Source organism: Sinohyriopsis cumingii, chromosome 2 (assembly GCF_028554795.1).
Source record: "Sinohyriopsis cumingii isolate HCF-2022 chromosome 2, ASM2855479v2, whole genome shotgun sequence".
NCBI lineage: Eukaryota > Metazoa > Mollusca > Bivalvia > Unionida > Unionidae > Sinohyriopsis > Sinohyriopsis cumingii.
Window position 1 is genome coordinate 78,920,373 of NC_142962.1, and position 19,977 is coordinate 78,940,349.

The 19,977-nt window shown below is 33.2% G+C and overlaps 1 long non-coding RNA gene across 1 annotated transcript; it reads left to right on the forward strand.

Moving 5' to 3' along the window:
• Positions 1-615: 615 nt before the first annotated feature.
• Positions 616-19,025, forward strand: LOC149805247 (uncharacterized). Its single transcript, XR_016414818.1, has 4 exons — positions 616-751; positions 6,412-6,546; positions 14,725-14,897; positions 18,818-19,025. It is a non-coding gene; the product is annotated as an uncharacterized LOC149805247 (long non-coding RNA).
• Positions 19,026-19,977: the final 952 nt, after the last annotated feature.

Below are 19,977 nucleotides of genomic sequence, written 5' to 3' on the forward strand. Positions count from 1 at the left end.
GACCTCGTAAGTTATTCTCTTTTTTCATTTTTACCGAATTTTCCAGGAAAATAAATCATTTGTTAAATTTTGAAAAGCTTGTTGTTTTCACTCTTTCTTTGTTACTGTTTATTCAAGGAACATGGTCAAAATTGTTGATATTAGGCTAAAAACGCTCCATTGACACATATAGTCCATAACAAGTAATGCAGTTTTTTTCTTCTTCTCCATCACATGCAGTTTTTCATTGTGCTAACACTGCGTGCTACATTCAATCCGGTTTGTACTGTAAAATATCCACGTACTTTAACATTGATTTTGCCGTATTTATTTATCGAGACGTGTATCTAAAAGCGAACAATCGCCATTTAAAAGTGCGGCTATAATCAAGTTCTAAAAAAACCAAATTAACCCATTGCTGACTATTTGGTGCTGATGGCATTCGGACCTATACGTTAGACCTAAAACTCCGCCCAGCTGCAAACGAGCCTATAAAACACGTACTGTTCATTATCTTTTCCAGCGACCATATTAGTCGGTGATCCATATCATCACATGTTAAGGTTATATTGTCACACGACGTACCACTGTATTGCATTACTCATTTCTGACCAATCAAGCATGCCTTTCCCTGTTTTTTTTTTTTGTTTTTTTTTTGACAGCAGTACCCGGATGGCATATAAGAAACATTTTGTGGCTAGATACGTAATATATAAGAATGTTTATCAATTTTAACGCCCTTTATAGGAGATCAGCGGCTAATACTGCAAAGGTAAAACATATTTTTAGGAAATTATTGGACATCTCAAAATATGTTTAATATTCAGTGTGAGGTATTTTTTATTAACAAAAAAACACGAATTTCATCTAGGTAACGCCGACGGATGTGTTGGCGTATCAAGCATATCAATCCAGTTTTCTGAAATAAATACTACACATCATTAACAATTATTGAATCAAAACTTGAAAATACGAGCGCTCAGCTGATTTTAGCAGTGAATGAAATGCAATTTCAGAAATACGATTTATAGCAGATAGCGGGTTTTTACCAGAATACACTTTTTGGGTTACTTCCCCTCTAAATGACATGGAGCCACCACAAGTTAAATTCAGCGGATTTATGAATCGTACACCACAGTCAAACTCCAAACGTATTTACCTGGCACAGTGATAGTATCGCAGAAAATTTTATAACCCCATTCTACCTTTCAAATTTAGAAGCATACATAACTCCATCAGTGTAAACTTTTGTAGTTTGTAATTATAGTCAAGGGCATATGCAATGAAAAGTCGTTGCTATTTTTAGGAGCAGCCAAATTAACATGATGATCAGCAACACATCATTGGCATCATTTTTGTTTATTACTAGCAACTAGACGTTATAAGAAGTCTCTCAGTGAAAACCTTATGCTGATTCTTGCACAGATAATAAAGAAAGTACAGTTTTACTGTATACATTATGCAAGATACTTACCACCGATGACTACAATTAAAATAATATAGACTAACAAAATTTTGTGAATCATAACAGCCATGTACATAGAGTACAGACCTTTCATCTTGTCATAGATCAGAAAAGCTTATGGGTTGGTTGGTCTTTAGCCCCTTGTCTGTAATCTGTCCATCCATTTGATAGCACAAGTTTGATGTCTTGTTGATCCTTAATGAAAATTTGCTGATTTGATGTCTTATGTACCCATACAGTAGCCATCTTCAGTCTTGTGATTACTACTTCTATCAAGTGGATATTCATATCAACATGGTGTTTTCAAGGAATGATTTCTTATGATGTCTGGTTCATGCCTGTGTGACATCCAGTATGTCCACAAATGCAGCCATCTTAAAAACGTATTTATTGCTAATGCTTCAGAATTGAAATTCATATTAACATGGGATTTCACCAGCAAATTCTTATGATGTGTGCTTGGATCTGAATGAAAATAGTGCTGTGTTGATGTTCAGTATGGCTGCCATGGTGGCCATGAAGAAAAGCTTGTTATAACTACACCTTCTGCTTGGATGGTCATATTAAGATGGAGTTTTCACTGATTGACTTTATATGATGTCTTGTTGGTCCTTAATGAAAATGATGCCAATCTCTTCTCCGATGTGACTGCCATCTGTTCCTATTGAATGAGTGGTCATATCAACTTGAAGTTTTTACTAGAAGACATCTTATGAAGTCATGTTGGTCATAAATGAAATTTGTGCTGAACATACATCTTTAATAACTTGACTACAGAATGAATAATCATATCAGCATGGTATTTTAACTGACTGACTTCTTATGATGTCTAATTGGTAGTGAATTAAATGGTGCCGATTTGTCTTTTAGTATGACCATCACAGTAGTTATCTGTTCCTTCTTTTACCAGAAGACTTCTATTTGGTCTTAAATGGAAATGGTGTACATCTGATTTTGAGAATGGCCACCATATCTTGAACATCGTGTTATTGAAAATATTCCTTAACAGAAAGTCATACTATTATGGAGTTTCTCCAGAAGACATCATAAAAAGACTTCAAGGTGCTAAAATAAAATGGTGCTGATCTGACATTCAATATGGCAACCATTAAGAATGTAATGAAAATCTTCTTATTGCTTCTTTTAAATGAAATTAATTTTGATGTGGGGTTTTCATCACAAGAGTTCTTATGGCGTCTATTTGGTTCTAAGTGAAAATAAAGCAAATTGAGCCTCAGTATGGCTACCATGGTGTCCCTCATGAAATATTGTTATCTCTACTCTTCAAAAATGGATGGCTTTATCAACATGGGGTTTTCACCATTAGATATCTTATGATATCTAGTTAGTCCTCAGTGAAAATGGCATCAGTTTTTTTTAATCTGTTATGGCTACCATAACAGCTACTATTCCAAGGTTCTAAATGAAAATTGTGCCAATCTGATATTTGGTATACCCACCACAGAAGCTTATTTGAAGATCTTGATATCACAGGAATTTTAGAGATGATTTCAACCCTTATCATTCAAAAGTAAGAAATTGTTGTGTCTTGAATTCATTCCTGGAAATAATTTTGGGTCTTTAGAATGTCAGTCTTTCTGAGGAACTCCTGTCTTGATGCATGCCAAACATTCCACCATAATGCAGTTGGAATAGAATTGGCTTTACTTTTCGATGTCTGCAATATGAATATCATTTTAAAGCATTGTGTATTGTAAATAATAATTAATAAATAATAATAATAATAATAATGATAATATTATCAATATTATTCTAAAAACTATAATTTATATACATTATTTTGATTATGATTATTATTATTATTATTTAAAAAAATTGTTAATTTCATAATTATGATAGAAATATCAAATATTATTTTAAAATGTTTTGTTTGTTTTTGTTTGTATTCATCAATGATTTCAACAATAAAATTTATTTAGTCATCAAAATTGCTTCATTACTTAGATTATACATGCATATATTAATATTTCTTTCTGTCTTTAATTTTAGTAATAATAATTTAAAAAATAAAATTAGTAGATACTTATATAAAGACTGCATTATTTGGAATGTTTGGCATATAATAAAAAGAAGATAAAAATTGTAAACTATGTAACAGTACTCTAAAAACATGACATTTTTTTTTATTCAGAGAATTTTGTCACTGGTTTCATCTCCCTGTATTTTAAATGTAGCTTTTATGGCTGTACCTGCAAGGTGTGTCCAGTATAAATGTTGACTTTTTTCTTGCATGAGTCTGCATCACACCAATCACGTACATTAGGCTGCTTTGTGTCCACAAAATAGCAACGATTTATCATTGCACTTGCCACTGGCAATTTAATTTTCCAAACTACAAACATTTGATTGGATGGAGCATTTGCATTTGAAAGAATTTGCCTAAAATAGTGGCTTCAGATTAAATATAATTTTTAAGCTTGCAGATCTGGAACAACATAAGATATTATTGACACAATAGCAGCATTTCTTTTATGGTTCTTTCAGCTTAGCATTGTGAATGATGTTTGCATCTGAAGATCAGTGAATTTTCACTTAAGCATTTGAAAATGTAAATAAAATTACACAACTCATAACAAATGATGCCCTTGTATCATACAGGTGATGCTTACTATATGACAATTCAATTTACATGCTTTAATTTTAAAACCATTGATAATGAGGAAATAACATTCAGTTTATGCCCTATTTGCTATCACCAGCACAATGTGCCGTAACTTGTGTGCAGCTTATATATGTGCATACACAAATATTTCATCATTCAAAAGGTGAGCACAGTTAACTTTTGATTTGCATTAATGTCTGTTTAACCAAAACCTCAAGAACAAACCAGTTGGATGAATCAAGTGTTGCCTGTACAGAATAGTGCCACACATTTGATAAATGCTGTAATCCACCATGCATGCATGTTATTTCACTGACAGACAGGAAAATGTTTGGACACTGTTATCATTGCCATGATGATTCTTAGACTTGCCAGATACAGTGGCAGTTACTCAAAATCCACTTGCTGATCAATGATGTTTCACAATGATAGATCTGACCAGGCAGACCATACCTTACATCCACTTACACAGGTAGCTTTTGTGGACCTACAACCTGCTGGTGTGCCAGCCAGAACTGGCATCAGTGGCATCCATCTGGTGTTTGGTAACAGCCTGAATTTCAACTTTGGATTAACATTTTAATAAACAATTTTACTTTAATCTTTTAAACTCATTTCTTTTCTTATTCATGTATAGTAGGTACACAAGTATAATAGGAAGTAGGTACATAAGTATAATAGAAAGTGATTAGTATAATTTTAGTTACCCTGTTGAATGAAAACATCATGGGAACGGATATGACATATTTTTTAATCGCATTTTTATTGAGCAGTTTTAGATGTTTTTCCCAAAAATTGCTCATTTGTATGAAAATCAAAGAAACTTAAGCTGCATAAGATATGTTTAGTAACACAAAATGTGAAAGTAAATTAACATAAGAATTGATGTTGAAAAAACCTTTATTCATCTCAAAAATAAATAATTTCTTCAGATGCAATGAAAAGCAAACATTGTATCATATAATGCCTACATATTATGCTAAAATTTAGATGCTGACCCATTACTTGTAAAATTTGCCAATTATGGGCTACGTATAGTGTTCAGAATAAAGACTTTTTTAAGATGGCATAACAAATTATATTTACTTTTGTGGGATGATACATTGTTGTAGAAAAGAATATTATGAAACAGAAAGTATATTCTGGTGCTTTATAATAATGCTGGTGCACATAATCTTTACTAATTGGCCGATTTATTGTGAAACATACACTAAATGACTTTTTATAATGCTGTCTAGTTGGTCCTAAATTAAAATTTTGCCAGTTTGATGTCCAGTATGTCCACCATTACAGCCATCATAAAATCTTGTCAACACTTTTACTTTTAAATGGAAAATCAGATTGGTGTGTGGTTTTCACTAGAATGTCTGCTTGGTCTTAAAAAATATTTTTGTCCAGATATTCACTATTGTCACCACAGTGGACATCTTGAAAATTTTGATACTGCTACTTCTCTTGAACTTCATGTTAGCATGTGGTTTCTCAGAACAAATTCAGTATTCTATGTCGTCTAGTTGGACCTGAGTAACAATTGTGCTGATAATTTTGATATACAATATGGCTAACACTGCATGCATCTCGAAAACCTTATCATTATTCCTTTAAGATGGAAAGTCATATCAGTGGTTTTTTAGCAGAAGGCTTCTTATCATATGTTGTTGATAGGAGATTTCTTATGTCTAGTTGGTACTAAACAAAAAAAATGCTGATTTGATATCCAGTGTGTCCACCATGGCAGCTATTTTGAAAATCAGGTTGTTGCTACTCATTCTAATTGGAAAGTCTTATTGACATAGGGTTTTATCTAGAAGACTAATTATGATCATGTCTAGTTGGTCTTGAATATAAAAAGCACAGATCTGCTCTCAGTATGGCTACTGTATTGAATACAATTTAAACTTTTGTCTCTAATTTTTTTGAATGGTCATACCAACATGAGGTTTCCACCATATGTCATTTAATGGCATCAAGTTTGTCCTAACTGTTACATCAAAGTATCCAGGCTGCCAACCTGGATAATTTGACAGTCTTGTTGCTTGAGAATATCAGAGATGACTTCAATGCTCAGAAGCTATAATGAAAAAATGTCTTATCGTGAGCTCCTGTACATTTTTTTGGTATGATAGAGTTTCAGTATCTTCAAGATACTCTTGGGTGGGGATAATGTTATAAACATTACTATCCTCCAACTTCCCCTTGTCCATATGATTTTAGTCGATAATAATTACCTATTTCTATATTTTATATATATATATATATATATATATATATATATATATATATATATATATATATATGTATATATATATATATATATTTTGTCTTTTTTTCTTCTTTAAAATAGGGATTGATGTCCTTGTCTGGTAGTTCTTCAGCACCAGGGTTTGACAATAAGACTACAAAGCGTAACCAGCCTCTTGGAATACACCCTACACACCCACGATACTTGAGACAAATGTTTTATCAGACCTTATATAGTGTAGGTATCAGTATCAAATGCACTCATTGTTTTCAAAGTATTTAAATTTACTCCATCAAAAGGGACAGTAAATTATTTCTAACTTGTATGTGAATTTTGAGACATACTTTTCTGTCACTTAGACAGCAGTGGTGTCAGTGTTGAGATTCTATCATTTACATTATTTTCTGTATTCTTTTGAAATGTTTGGTAGATTACTAATATAAAAGCTGTCTTCAAAGACCCTTGCTGTTAAAAAAATTCACCTGTTTTGAGAGATCAGATGCTCATTGCATATACAAGAATGTTACAAAGATAAATGATCTCCTGAATGAGATTCCCCTGTCTTGAGACACCATGTGATGTTGGCAGAAGTGGCAGCCTTTGAAAGTTTTTATAAACCTTTATCTTTGACAGAATCTTTTTAAGATACCTAACAATTTTGTTGAGCTGTTTCATAGGTCAGTTGGTTTCACTTCTGTAGGGAGTGCATTTGTTACAAGTTTGGTTAACCACGTGCCTAGGATCAACCTGGAACAAAGTGGATTGGCAATCCTTGGCTAGAGAAGGTGCTCAGGGTTCCCATACTACCAGGAAATCGAGAAAAAGTAGGGGGAAATGATAATGTTTTTCCTGACTGTGAAAAGGTCTTGAATTTTGCATTTACTGATGTAAGTTGGGGAAAACTCTGGCATTTTCTGCTACCACTTGACACCTGAAACAAGGATGTAATTGAGTCATAACTAAACTGATCCTGGGTTAAATTTATCGAGTTCTGACCAGAATATTTGGAGGTTGTGGTATGGATCGTTTGGTTGCTTGCCATAAACATATTTGTTGAGTCAATCCAAATGCTCAGTAAATTAGATTTGTCTAGTAGACTTTTCTTCCACAGACAGATCGTTATTATTTTTCCTTACTTGGAAGGTATGAAAACCAGTCTAACATCACAAGAGGCCAACATGGTGGCTGCAAAACTTAGATCCTTACCAGATGGCCTTTGTTAAATTCTTTGTTAAATTGAATAATATCAGCATGAAATTGATATGAAAATTATTTATTTCTCAGAAATTGAGAGCATTAAAATCCTTTTGTCTTTAATCCACTGAAAGACCAGATAAAACTACGGCGTTCATGAAATTTGACCTGGTACTTGGATTTGCATTGTTAATCGCATGAGTACACAAATCATACAAACCACTTTTTCAAATGTTGTAGAAAAAAAATAAAACATAAAAAATAACAGTTGTATAATGGTTGTAATAAAAATGTAAAAATGAAAGAACAAAAAATTCTCTATATTTTATTTCATGAACAGCTACTAGGGTTTTGTTGTATCTTGCAACTACCATGTTGATGTGCTCTCTGCTTGATGAAGCTGACTGGCCAGATTGCTGCAACAGCAACAGGTTTCTTGTCATTGTTCTTGAAATAAATACTGTATATTGAGAATAATGTTTTTTTCTGGTTTTTACAAAAGGTATCTGACTTTAATTTAATATAATTCAATTTTTAAAATGGGGTTATCACGTGAGCTGGACTTCCGATGTAGTTATTTGTGAAATCATGTGACTTATAATGCAGATGGCGAGTACAGAGTCAGGTTTCATCTATGCTGTAGTTCTATCTGGTTTGTCAGTGGATTAAAGATAAAACGATTATGATACTTGCCATTTCTTAGAAAATAAATCATTTTCCCATTGATTTCATGCAGGTGGAAGTCATTATAACATCATTTAAATTTGCTAGACCAGCTGCTGAGTGACTGTCATATACCACTACTGCATGGTGGCAGCAAATTCTATATTTTCCATATGCAGTTGCTTACCCCACACTCCATCCTAAATGTCCAGATGTGAAAAATGGGGTGGAATATCCAGGACTGCTATTTGTTTTAAGACAAATTTGTTGAACAAAATCTTGAATCTCTGAGCTGAACTTTGGTGCAAAACTATTACACAGTGACATGTAGCTTGAAACATAAATTCAGATCTTAAATAGAATGCAGGAGAAATGGGAAATCATCATTCCTTGTATATATATTAAAAAACAATACTAGCCCCGTATCAATACAGGTTTGGGCACTAGTTTATTGAATTACAAGAAGACAAGTTGATTTTGCAGAAAATTCAATCCTTGTTTATACAAAAATATATCATTTTGAAGGTGTTTTGTCAGAAAATAAATCAACCCTTTTGAAAATGTTACAAGATAAGATTTTAATACTTTGATTATATTGGTTGTTTTTCATACTGTGATAGGAATGTTTAATTCCTATAACATGCATATATTGCTTTAGAGTTCTTTGTAATCAGAAGTTTGAAAAGAAAAAACCTAATATTTGTTCGTTACATTGTTTCCACATAAGCAACATAATGCAGGTCAGCAAAGTAAATTTAGAAATTTTATTTTGCCAAATTATAGGAATATTAATTGTTTTGATACATTTTTGGGTTTTGTATATGAACATCTTTTCTGACCTAGATGTTTTGGAGAGTCTTGAAAGAGAAACATATTTAGATTTAGAAAATGCATATTTTATAATCTGAAATGTATATTTAATTCCATTCAGTAATGGTCATATGTGAACCTTGAAAAAATTCATTTCATCCTGGAAAAACCATGGAAATTTATCTTCAGAAAAGTATGGGAACCATGGGTGCTATAGTAATTACTGTATTCAATTGAAACTTTATGACTATGGCTTGTTCTTTTTTATGCTTGAGTTTCGTGTCTCAGCTGCATAAGCAGATTGCATTATCATGTTCACTTGTAAGACACTGGGTTCCACAGAACCCATGTTGAATATATCTGCCTAATCCAGTTTTGTAATAACAATACATACTACAGATTGTTTCTGTGAAGTTGAAATTGATTAGTGAAGTGATGAATCAAACAATTTTTTAGTTAGTGGGTAACACTGACCTCAGCTATCTCAAAAGCAGCTGACATGAGCCAAATATAAAATGTTTTGTTCGAGTGAATGGCAGGTCAACATGGTTTTAAAGTCTGTGATGCCTTTTCCTGTCTTGTATTTACTTTCAAATGTGCACAAGTTTTCTTCATCAGTGCTATATTTTTGCAGAATTTGGCATGGCATTCTTTGAAAATTTTGAACCAACACAATATTGGATGAAATTGTGACAGTAATACTGGTCCATTCTGTGTTCTTTGATCTAAGAAAGTTACTTAATAATCGGATGGCTGTTAGCATTATTAATTTAATTATGGATGGATGGTTTATGAAGAACTGGTAAGTACATTATGAATGTTTCTTTTTCTCAGACCACAATGTATTTTATGCATACAGATTTATGCAGACTTTTCCACACCGATATAATGTGTTACCATTTCTTTTATAGCTCTAGTAGTCATAGAGTTGGCAAGCTTGCAACATTTCAGAGATCACAACCTTTGACAGTATATCTATGATATTCCTACTTACACAAAAGAGTGCTTGAAAGCCAGTTAATCTTCTTGATGAATACATTTATGGTCATCAATACCCGTCAATAAGTTTTCTTAGCAGTAGTATGGTTTGATTCATATCTTAAAATCACAATGGAGAGATTGGCCAATTTAAAGTTATAGTGACAGATTGACTTCCACATACATGTAATTGGTACATATAAACTCTAAGATAAGATGACTTTTTTTTTACCTAAACAGTGTTACACTTGGGAGAACAAATGCTTGATTTAAATAGTTGTAGATACACTTAATTAGTAACCAGCCAGTGTTTGGTTAGGAAACAATAAGCAGGTGATTATTTAACCCTTTGCTTCCCATAGAAAAATCTGACCCTGTTACCCATGCCTCCCATATGAGATTCACATTGTTTCAGTCTGGTTTCCAGTATAAAACCCCCATAAACTGTAAGGCAGCGTCATTGCATTGCTGGAAGAGCCTCACAGTAAGCTATTCATTTCTACCACAAGTTAGCATTTGTTATCATTGCCAGATTTTTGCAAGTTATTATTTGTCACCATTACATGATGAAAAAATACTTTCAAAACACAAGTTGATATGTTTTAATACAAAATTTCACTTCCAGTATCATATGTGATATGATTTGATTGAAACTTTGCATATTGAAATGAATGGAAGAAATTGACAACACATTCTTAATTTTGTATTTTCATTTTATATGCCCCACAGTTATGGCTGATTTTGTGTTTCAAACATGTTAAAGCTCCATTAAATATAACAATGTATGGAAGAAGGCTTGCCATGTTTGCGTGCTTTCTAAAAATGTGATTTTTAACATAAATAAGATGATAGCATTATGAATTGATATTATTAATCTAAACTTAAGCATCATACTTGGAAAATATTACACTTATAAGTAACTTATATGACTGAAAAGGCCATAATAGTTAAATCAAATTGAGGTATTATGATCGGCTGACATCTACATATCATTTGTCGGTTAAATTGAGATTCATATGGTCTAATATACATCATTAATGAATTGCCCACTGAACTTAGACACAAAGACACAGTGATCCCATTCAAGAGTGCTCTTAAAACTCATTTCAACTGCAAGAACAAATTTAAAGACCTAATAATCTTCCCTACCTTAAATATTTTCACATTTTTTTAAATGTTTTTTAATTTCATGGTGTTTGATTTTTGTAATGATATCATTATATTTGTGTTTTTTATGTTATAGGTGTTGTCTAATGTTGTAAAGCACTTAGAACTTCTAAAGATTAGGCGCTATACAAAGTCCTCATTATTGTTATTATTATTATTATTAAAACTGGATGTTAGTAAAGTTGATTTATTAATTTTGGTCTGCATTTGGTTACCATGCAGTGAATTAACATTTAACTGGAATATATTACCTATTCATAGTATACACTGTGTAAAGCATAGAAATGCATAGTAGAGGGCAAAGGTAAAAGCATAGCTATGTGTAGATTGGGGGGGGGGGGCAAAGAAAAGGCGTAGAAAAGAGTACCTAAGAGTAAAGGGTGAATACATGGCTTTTAAATAAATGACAATGACTGTTGAGATCAGGTGACCATTAATGTGGGTTTGACTGTAAATTTTATAGGGCACATCATGGCATCAAAACCTTTCTAAATTGTTCAGTTTATGCTGACATGTTATCCAATATATCACAAAAAAAAGAAAATCTTAAAATGACTTTTTCTCAAAAACAACTTTTAGGAATTTGAAAGCATTTGACTGAAGGTAACCTAGAATGAAGGTCATATGGTTTAAGACAAATGATGCTGATCTACCATCAGATAAAAATTGGCAGCTGTTGCCAAGAATGAAAACCCATTAAAAAAACCTCTAAAAAACTGCTCAACAAAATGTGATCAAATTTTACGAAAAGCATGCTGGCATAAAGACATATTCAGAATTGTTTAGTCAATGCTGATCTGCCATAATATATGGCCACTCTAATAACTGTTGAGTGTCTTATTGTACGCCACTGTACAAAATTTGCCAAAATTGAAAGGAACCACCCTTGCTAGAAGACAGTTAACATTTGTAAAAATTTGTAAATCCACCATCAATTTAGACTGCCATTACGTAAATGGAATAAATTTATAGCCTTCATGTTGATCCATTATCAAATATAAATGCATTTCTGAAAATAGAAATTTGTAAGCAAGGACTTCTCCATCTACTCTGAAGCTGACCTGTCATCAAATATAGCCACCAATACTAAAAATGTTTTTTTCAAATACCAACTTTTCAAAAAATTTCATCAGATATGATAAAATTTGGCAGAAAGCAAAAAGGATTTATTAAAAAATAAATGATACTAATCTGTCATCAAATATGACATCTATGACTAAACTATGAATAAAAAAAACTCTTTTCTTCTTAAACACTGCAGAACAGAAATGGATCAAATTTGATAAAAGCATCCAATGAATGCTGACAATTTGATACAAAAAATGAAATTTGACCATCAGATCTGGAGTATGTTACTGGAAAAAAGAAAAACTTTGAAATGACTATTGCTTAAAAATGCTAGACAGAATTTGAAAGTAAGCACCATTGTTTGAAGGGCTTTAAGACTTTTTGAGGTGATGCCAATCCACCACCAAATTTAGCTTCCCTTACTTAAAAAAAGAACATTTTATAGAACTTTATTTTAAAAAAGGTAGCACTGTACAATTTTAGCATCTGACAAAAAGCATCTTGGCATAATGAATTTTTAATATTGGACAATTTATGATAATTATGCCATCAAATGTATTTGATGGTACAAAACCAGGGTTCATTCTAGGCTGCACCCATGTCTCAATGACTCATATTTTTCATCACTGGTGCAAGGAAGTTTCCTCCATGGCACACATAGGGCACATAAAAGAGACAAAATAAAGATTAAAGGTCATTATGATTGATTTAATAATTGAGTCCATCCCATATTAACTGGATATAGTGTGCTCATTACCAATGAAGCATAAGGGGCTCTGAGTGGTCTAGAGTGCTCTCCATTACGGATCACTGCCTTCTCACCTCTGTCTGCATGGGTTCGAGTCTTGGATTCGGCTAATGTGGGTATGTGAGAAAACTTACCAGTCACTTCTCATGGGTCAGTGGTTCTTCCTGGGGTTTTCCCAGGTTCTTCCTCCACCATTACTACTGGCCGCCATGTATAGCCTATCATGTGCTGAAAAATGGCATGAAACCTTACAACAACAACAACCAATGAAGCAAAAAACAATCAGTTTCATTAGCTGACAGAATGTCTTACTGGTTTTGATTAGCTTGGACACCAAAAATATGTGCTTCAGGATCATTGATAGAAAATTTACAGATGATGACATTTTTAGAAAATATGCTACTGCATTTATTTCTATATTACATGTAGTGTACAGCAAGAAAAAATAGAAAATCCAAATTAAATTCTTGAGAAAAACTTACTTGAGAGAAATTTAAATCCCAATACAGAAGGCTTGAGACAGGAGAGGCTGATAATGATCAGGGTCACTTGGGTCATGGATTTATTAATTTTGGCTGTAAAGTTTCATTTTTCTTGCATTATATACTTTGAATCATTCATTGTTGATTTCAGATCATTCACTTGTTATAAATTTCCTTATCAACTAAAATAAACATGTCCTGAACAGTGGACATGGTTATTTTAGCAGACAAGGAAATTATAGAAAATAGTGAAGCAATCTGACTTGACAATGGCTGATTTAAAGCATATAGTACTGATAAAGTGAATGCTTTTTAACAGAAACTAGGTTAATTGCCCATCCTAGGATGGGAAATAAAAAAAAGTATTAAAAAAATAATTTTAAAAAATTGGGATGAGGGAGTTTACAAGAAAGTTTAAACATAAAAATACAAAACAAGGGTTAGAATGTGTCACTGCCGCCACAAGTTTTGAACTCATGACCTCTTGTTTGGCAGCAGTGACACATGGAAAGAAAAATCTGGGTGTTTATATATAAGATTAATAAATCCATGATGTGAACACTAATGAATCTTCTTATGTCAAGAACTAGTACTGGAATTAGAATTCCTCATGCTCAAGACCGTTCCGGTGGCCTAGGGGTTAGAGCATCCTCCTCGAATGCCGGAGGTTGTGAGTTCGATCTCCGGCCGAATCATACCAGAAACTTACAAAAATGGTACTAACAGTTACCTTGTTTGGCAATCAGCATTAAGATGTTAGTGTTAGGACTGGTTGGCCTGGTGTTAGGATAATGTGACTGGGTGGGACATCATGCTACATGTCTGTGGCATGATGCCCCACTGCTAGACATTGCTATAAACTGTCACACTGCAGACATCGTAGCAATATGACTGAATTTTTTTTAACGCTACGTTAAAAATCCAAATCACACACACATACACTCATGCTCAAGTAATGATATTTCCTGTAGAATGTATTTTTGACTTTTGAGTACATTTTTTCCTATCTGTACACTACTGCTGTGGAAATAAATGATATTGTTTGAATTTTTTGAATAAACAAGAAAAAGGTATGGGTATTTGTGACCAGGTAAGAGCTACTGGAACCTGCTTTATTGGCATTTTTGGAACACTAGCAAAAGAAGAAATCTTGAATTAAGTTCTTTTCTTGTAATATCTAGCTCACTCAGATTTCTTGACAAACTGTTCTTGTGTTTGGCTGTTTGTCAGATGTTACATAGATGAGCAGTCTTATTTATAACAGAAGTAATCAAAAACAGTAGCTCTTGCTCTTTTTTTTTCCAGATACAAGATGGGATATTAGTATGGAAGAAGTTCCCATCAGATCAATTGTTCTATAAGACAACAGGACTGTTTGTAACTTTTTGCTTTGCTTATGCTGTGTATAGAATGTCTTGGATAAGTTTGCCAAAGAAGAAAGAGGACTAATCGCTTGTTGGTGATGTTAGGTACATACAGTAAGTAAATCACAAACGACCTTTTAGTCCTGCTGCAAAATCATGTCACTGATGTAAAAAAGAAAGGGGGTGGGGTGGACAGGCTAAAAACCACTTGTGTCCATTAACAAAGACTATATTTAAAAAATAACCTCTATTATCACCAGTGTCAAGTAAGGTGGGGGTACAGACTGAAAGCAATGTCCATTATGAAAAATGGCCCAACTCTGTTGATGGCTGAAAATGGCTTGTTAATTCAGCATGCAAAAAACTATTCTGATTACTGTTGATGATGCCTTGTATTAATTACCTTTATCCAGATGGTTTCTATAGTGTAATACCCACATGCATATAACTGTTTGGCTCTATGTTTTGCCTCTGGAATTGTATCATTTTTTTCCTCAACTTAATTTTTTCTCTACTAAAATTAAAGTTATTAGGATACTTTTTCATAAGCTGATATAATTAAAGAAGTACAGGACAAATTTTTTATGACAGTAATTGTTCAGCAGGAACAATTTATGTATATAACTGTTTGGCTGTATGTTTTGCCTCTGGAATTGTATCATTTTTTTCTCAATTTATTTTTTTCTCTACTAAAATTAAAGTTATTAGGATATTTTTTCATAAGCTGATATAAGTAAAGAAGTACAGGACAAATTTTTTATGACAGTAATTGTTCAGCAGGAAAATTTTTACCGTTCCATATGGGCTTTCAAGTCAAAGGTTGAGTTTCACTCCAGGGTTTATTTTTTGCAGGAGGTCTCTAACGTGTTCTACGTGAATTTCCATTTCCATTTTTCTTTCAGAGTCTTCAAAATACTAAATCATATTCTATGCAATTAATTGCAGTTTGAATTGGCCCAACTTTGTAATATTATTAATTGGTTTGACAGAATAATTTGTATTGTTTAGCACCCATTTAAGTCCGTGATGTTAGTTTCAAAATGCTTTAATTAATTAAAAAATTATTCGTCTAGTTACAGATGTGTTTTAAATTATCTACTGCTCATTTTTCAGCTACCTAAACATCTGAAATATTAAACATGATAATTATATTGGAAGAAAAAGTATTTTAAGATTTTCTGGATTTCTTCTCCTCCAGCATCGTTGGCATGATGTCTATTCCAGTTACTAAAATTAATTTATGCTTCTAATAATAGTAATCTTTTGTTAAATAAACTTGGATAGTAATAATTACATGATTGATGTCTGAATTTGAAGGAAATAAAGATGGACAGAAAGAAATAGGTACACGTATACATAAATACAGTACAAACTGATGCACAATAATAAGTCATATAGGAAAAAAGGAAGTTTATTATAATCTACATTTGTAGAATAAGGCACAGGTTATCACAGGGAAAAATAGAGTCTGAACATTTAAATCAAAAAGATTGGGCATCATTTATGTTCCAAGTCACATTACAGTTTCTTATGGCATAGATTGGTCATGGCAGAATATTCTTGCATTTTATTATCATAATAGTGGTAATGTTTAAGTTATATGTTAGAAATGAAAGAAAAGGCTTATGCATTTGTAAAATTGGAAATTAATCCCTGCAATAGGCAGTAGTGTTAATATTGACAGTCTTAGGGTGCAAAATGCTCAAAGTGATCATTACAGTTACAAGTGAACTTTTTACCGTATATACCTGTACATTGTATCTGACGATAATTACTCAATTGACTGCCATTATAGTAGTGGCTGAGTGGTCTAAAACTCTCACCGTTACGGATCACTGCCATCTCACCTCTGCATCATCCCTCACACTAATTACTCAAGCAGTTGCCATTTCAACACAAAGGGGTGTAACTAAAATTATGCAATGGAAAATTTAATGCGGTGGAAGTAAAATTTGCAGTGGAAAATGGAATGCAGTGGAAACATGCATTGGAAAATGGAATGCAGTGGAAATAAAATAAACACTGAAAATAAAAAATAAATCATGATAACGCTTTTTGTGACTATTTTGAACTACATATGGTTTCTGGTGATAAATGAAAATCAAAACATAAAAATGAATACTTTAAATAATAGTGCATATTTACTCAAATAAGTTTCTACTTAAGCGTGACACAGCATTCATTCATGATTATGTTCTATATTATGCATAATGGTTAGAACATGCATCTGTTGATGAAATCTTTCTGTTAACATTCCTTAATTAAAAGTTGCTTAAAAACAATACAACTCATTTCCTTTGCATACTTTGTTTTTATTGCTCTAAAGCTTTATACTATCCAACAAATTTGGCAGAGAAGATTATTTCATGAGTGATGTTCTCTAATATGTATTATGATTTGTGATTTACATGACCATGCATCACTGCATGGCCTGTGCCCAGACTACTTTTTGGAATCTAGATTCAGTGATACGAGATGCCGGTACTCGTCATGACTTGTGTATGCCATTGCTGTTCGGTCATGTGGGAAATGTGTGGAAGCAAAGATAGTAAAAACTGTAGACTAGAATAGGATAGGTTATGCACTAGTAACGAGTCTAACAGTAGTTTGTGGAAGGAATTCCTCTGGAGAAAAATGTAAATTACGGTCGTCAGTTGTCAGATTGTGCTCTTTGGGGAGCCAATTAACTGTCCCACTTCACTACAGTTAATTTAATGACTTTCATATCTGGTGGGATTGCTTTTGCATAAGAGCATAAGAGTTCGTAAGGGTAATTTTTATAATGTTGGCTTGGTGGTGGTGACCCACCTCCACAAACTGGTACCAAAGCACCTGACATGTATATCCTAGTCTGTGACTTTCTTTGCTGGTAGGTGTTTCTATCTCATGATCATGGTTCAAGTCTGACACATTCTCAGCAGGCTCAGTGTCCATGCCGATTCATTGCCGAGAAGAGGTCAGATTGTTCACACCGGAGTACCGAAAGATAGACCTCTTCGCAATGAGGTGAAACCATAAACTGTCCATCTTTGTCACTCCACATCATGACCCAGAAGCTGGGTCGTGGCCTCAAATTAATCAGTATGGACGGTTGTTCGGGCTGCGTCATATCTGTGACTTTTATGGTACCACAGATAACACACAAGAAGAGAGTGCAGACCAGCTTCAAGATGATTCTCATAGGTTTTTTCGGTGACTGGAGTTCTCGGCATACTTGGCACATTCTGGAATAGGTCCTTAAGAAAATCGGCCCATTACAGAATCGGTCTGTGTAAATTTAACTAAATTTAAAAATTAGCTCTTTCTAGCTAATATGAACAGAATGCATGTAAAAATGGTTAAATAATATGTAAACTGATTCTCATTGTTTAACATTTCTTAAAATATCGATCAATATAAAGTAAACATAATACTTTTCTTACACAAACGTAAAGAAGTTAGTGACGATATTGTTTGTGATGGGACATTTCCTATCCTCTGCCATGTATGAAGTGAGATTTTTTATTAATCCACGCGCTGATCCCGGATTACATAAAACTTTGCATAAAGTTCACATTTCAAATAAATGAAGAACACAAACTTAACTTCGATCAATAGACTTAATGATCACTCATTAAAAAGTTTTTGTCAAAATGTAGTACAGTAAAACACTTTAAAATGAACAACTGAAAATCCCCTGAATAACTTTTTGCATCATTTATTTGTTATATATCCCATGCTTCGTCAAACATGTTAATTCACTTCATACAAATCCTTTTTTATTTGTATGTTTTTTTAAACTTAGTTTACTGTGTTACTTGGATACAGATTACCCGCTTCTAAGTAGAGTCCTACTGCAAACTACCCAGATTTAGATCAGCCATCATAATATGATGGCAAATCTGGGTCAGTGCAGTTATTAGGATTAATTAGTGCAAATAACACAATACAAGCTGATCTCGCGCATTACACGACAAAAAATCAGGGTATTTGCTGTTGGACTCGACTTATAATTGATTATATGTGGCACTTAAAGTAAGATTTTATATTTTCAGATTACATAACTGCTGTGCTTATGGAAACGGGTAAAATTAATTTGGCCACTGGTGATAACAGTTTCTAAACCAAGAACAGTATATATGGACTTGTCACACTGACCACCATTCATTCTCTAGAGCACAGAGATGTTTTCATTTGCTTCCTGTTCACGTCACTTTTGTTGTAAATTTTATTGTTTTAATTAGAATTAGAGAAATAAAGATTTAAAACCATTACCGTTATCCGTATGTTGCATTTTGCTTGTATCTTTTTAGGCATTTCTGAGAGCATAGCACACATAGCTTATTGGCAGCTCATCTCCATATTCATGATTTTCAGAGTGTTTTCTTTCACCGAGAAAAAGTAGCAGCTGAAAATACATCATGAAGTTGTAAATCTTCTCAGTCTTGTTGCATATGAATTATGTACTTACTGGTAGTCCTTTGATCACAGCTCTGTTCACAGGTTTTAGAGCAAATCTGGTATTGTTTAGTTTGGTGTTTTAATGGTAAGCAATACTAGCAGGTTATTTATTATTGAGGTCATTGGAATAAAGTAGCTTGCTCAAGGACGCACCATTGTAGATTGTCCCTGCTGAATTGGAGGCAGGATTGGAACCAGCACCCTTTTGGTTGCATAACTGGCACGTTAACAGTTTAGCCGCTGTTACTTCTGCCTTCATAATCGGCTATTACAACATGCAGGAGAACCCATGGGGATTATTCTATATCTCAGATAACGCAGGAGAAAGGTTATAAATCAAAATTCTGTTATTTAACTTATAAATCCGCAAACTTTTCCCTCAGAAATTTAAAGTTTTGCGAGTATTTGAAGTCTTTACAAGTTTCGATTTGTGAGATATTACGCACACAGACACGCATGCATAAATGCGTGAGCGCGTGTACACATGCACACACACAGTGGCAGGCATTCTAAATTTTCTTTGTGCGAGACAATAAGAAAAAAGTTTGTGTCTCGTTTTAAATAAGAAATAAATCTCTGAATTAAATATTTTCCGAATACTAATAATAAAGTGACTTGCAGGCTTGAAGGCTTGAACATCAGTGGCAGATATATCTAGGCATCAACTTGGCTGGTTGCTATCAATTTTTTTTTTAATGTGTGTATCAGCCTAAAATGTCCCACGACAATGCCATATCGCTAACTAAGATGCAAA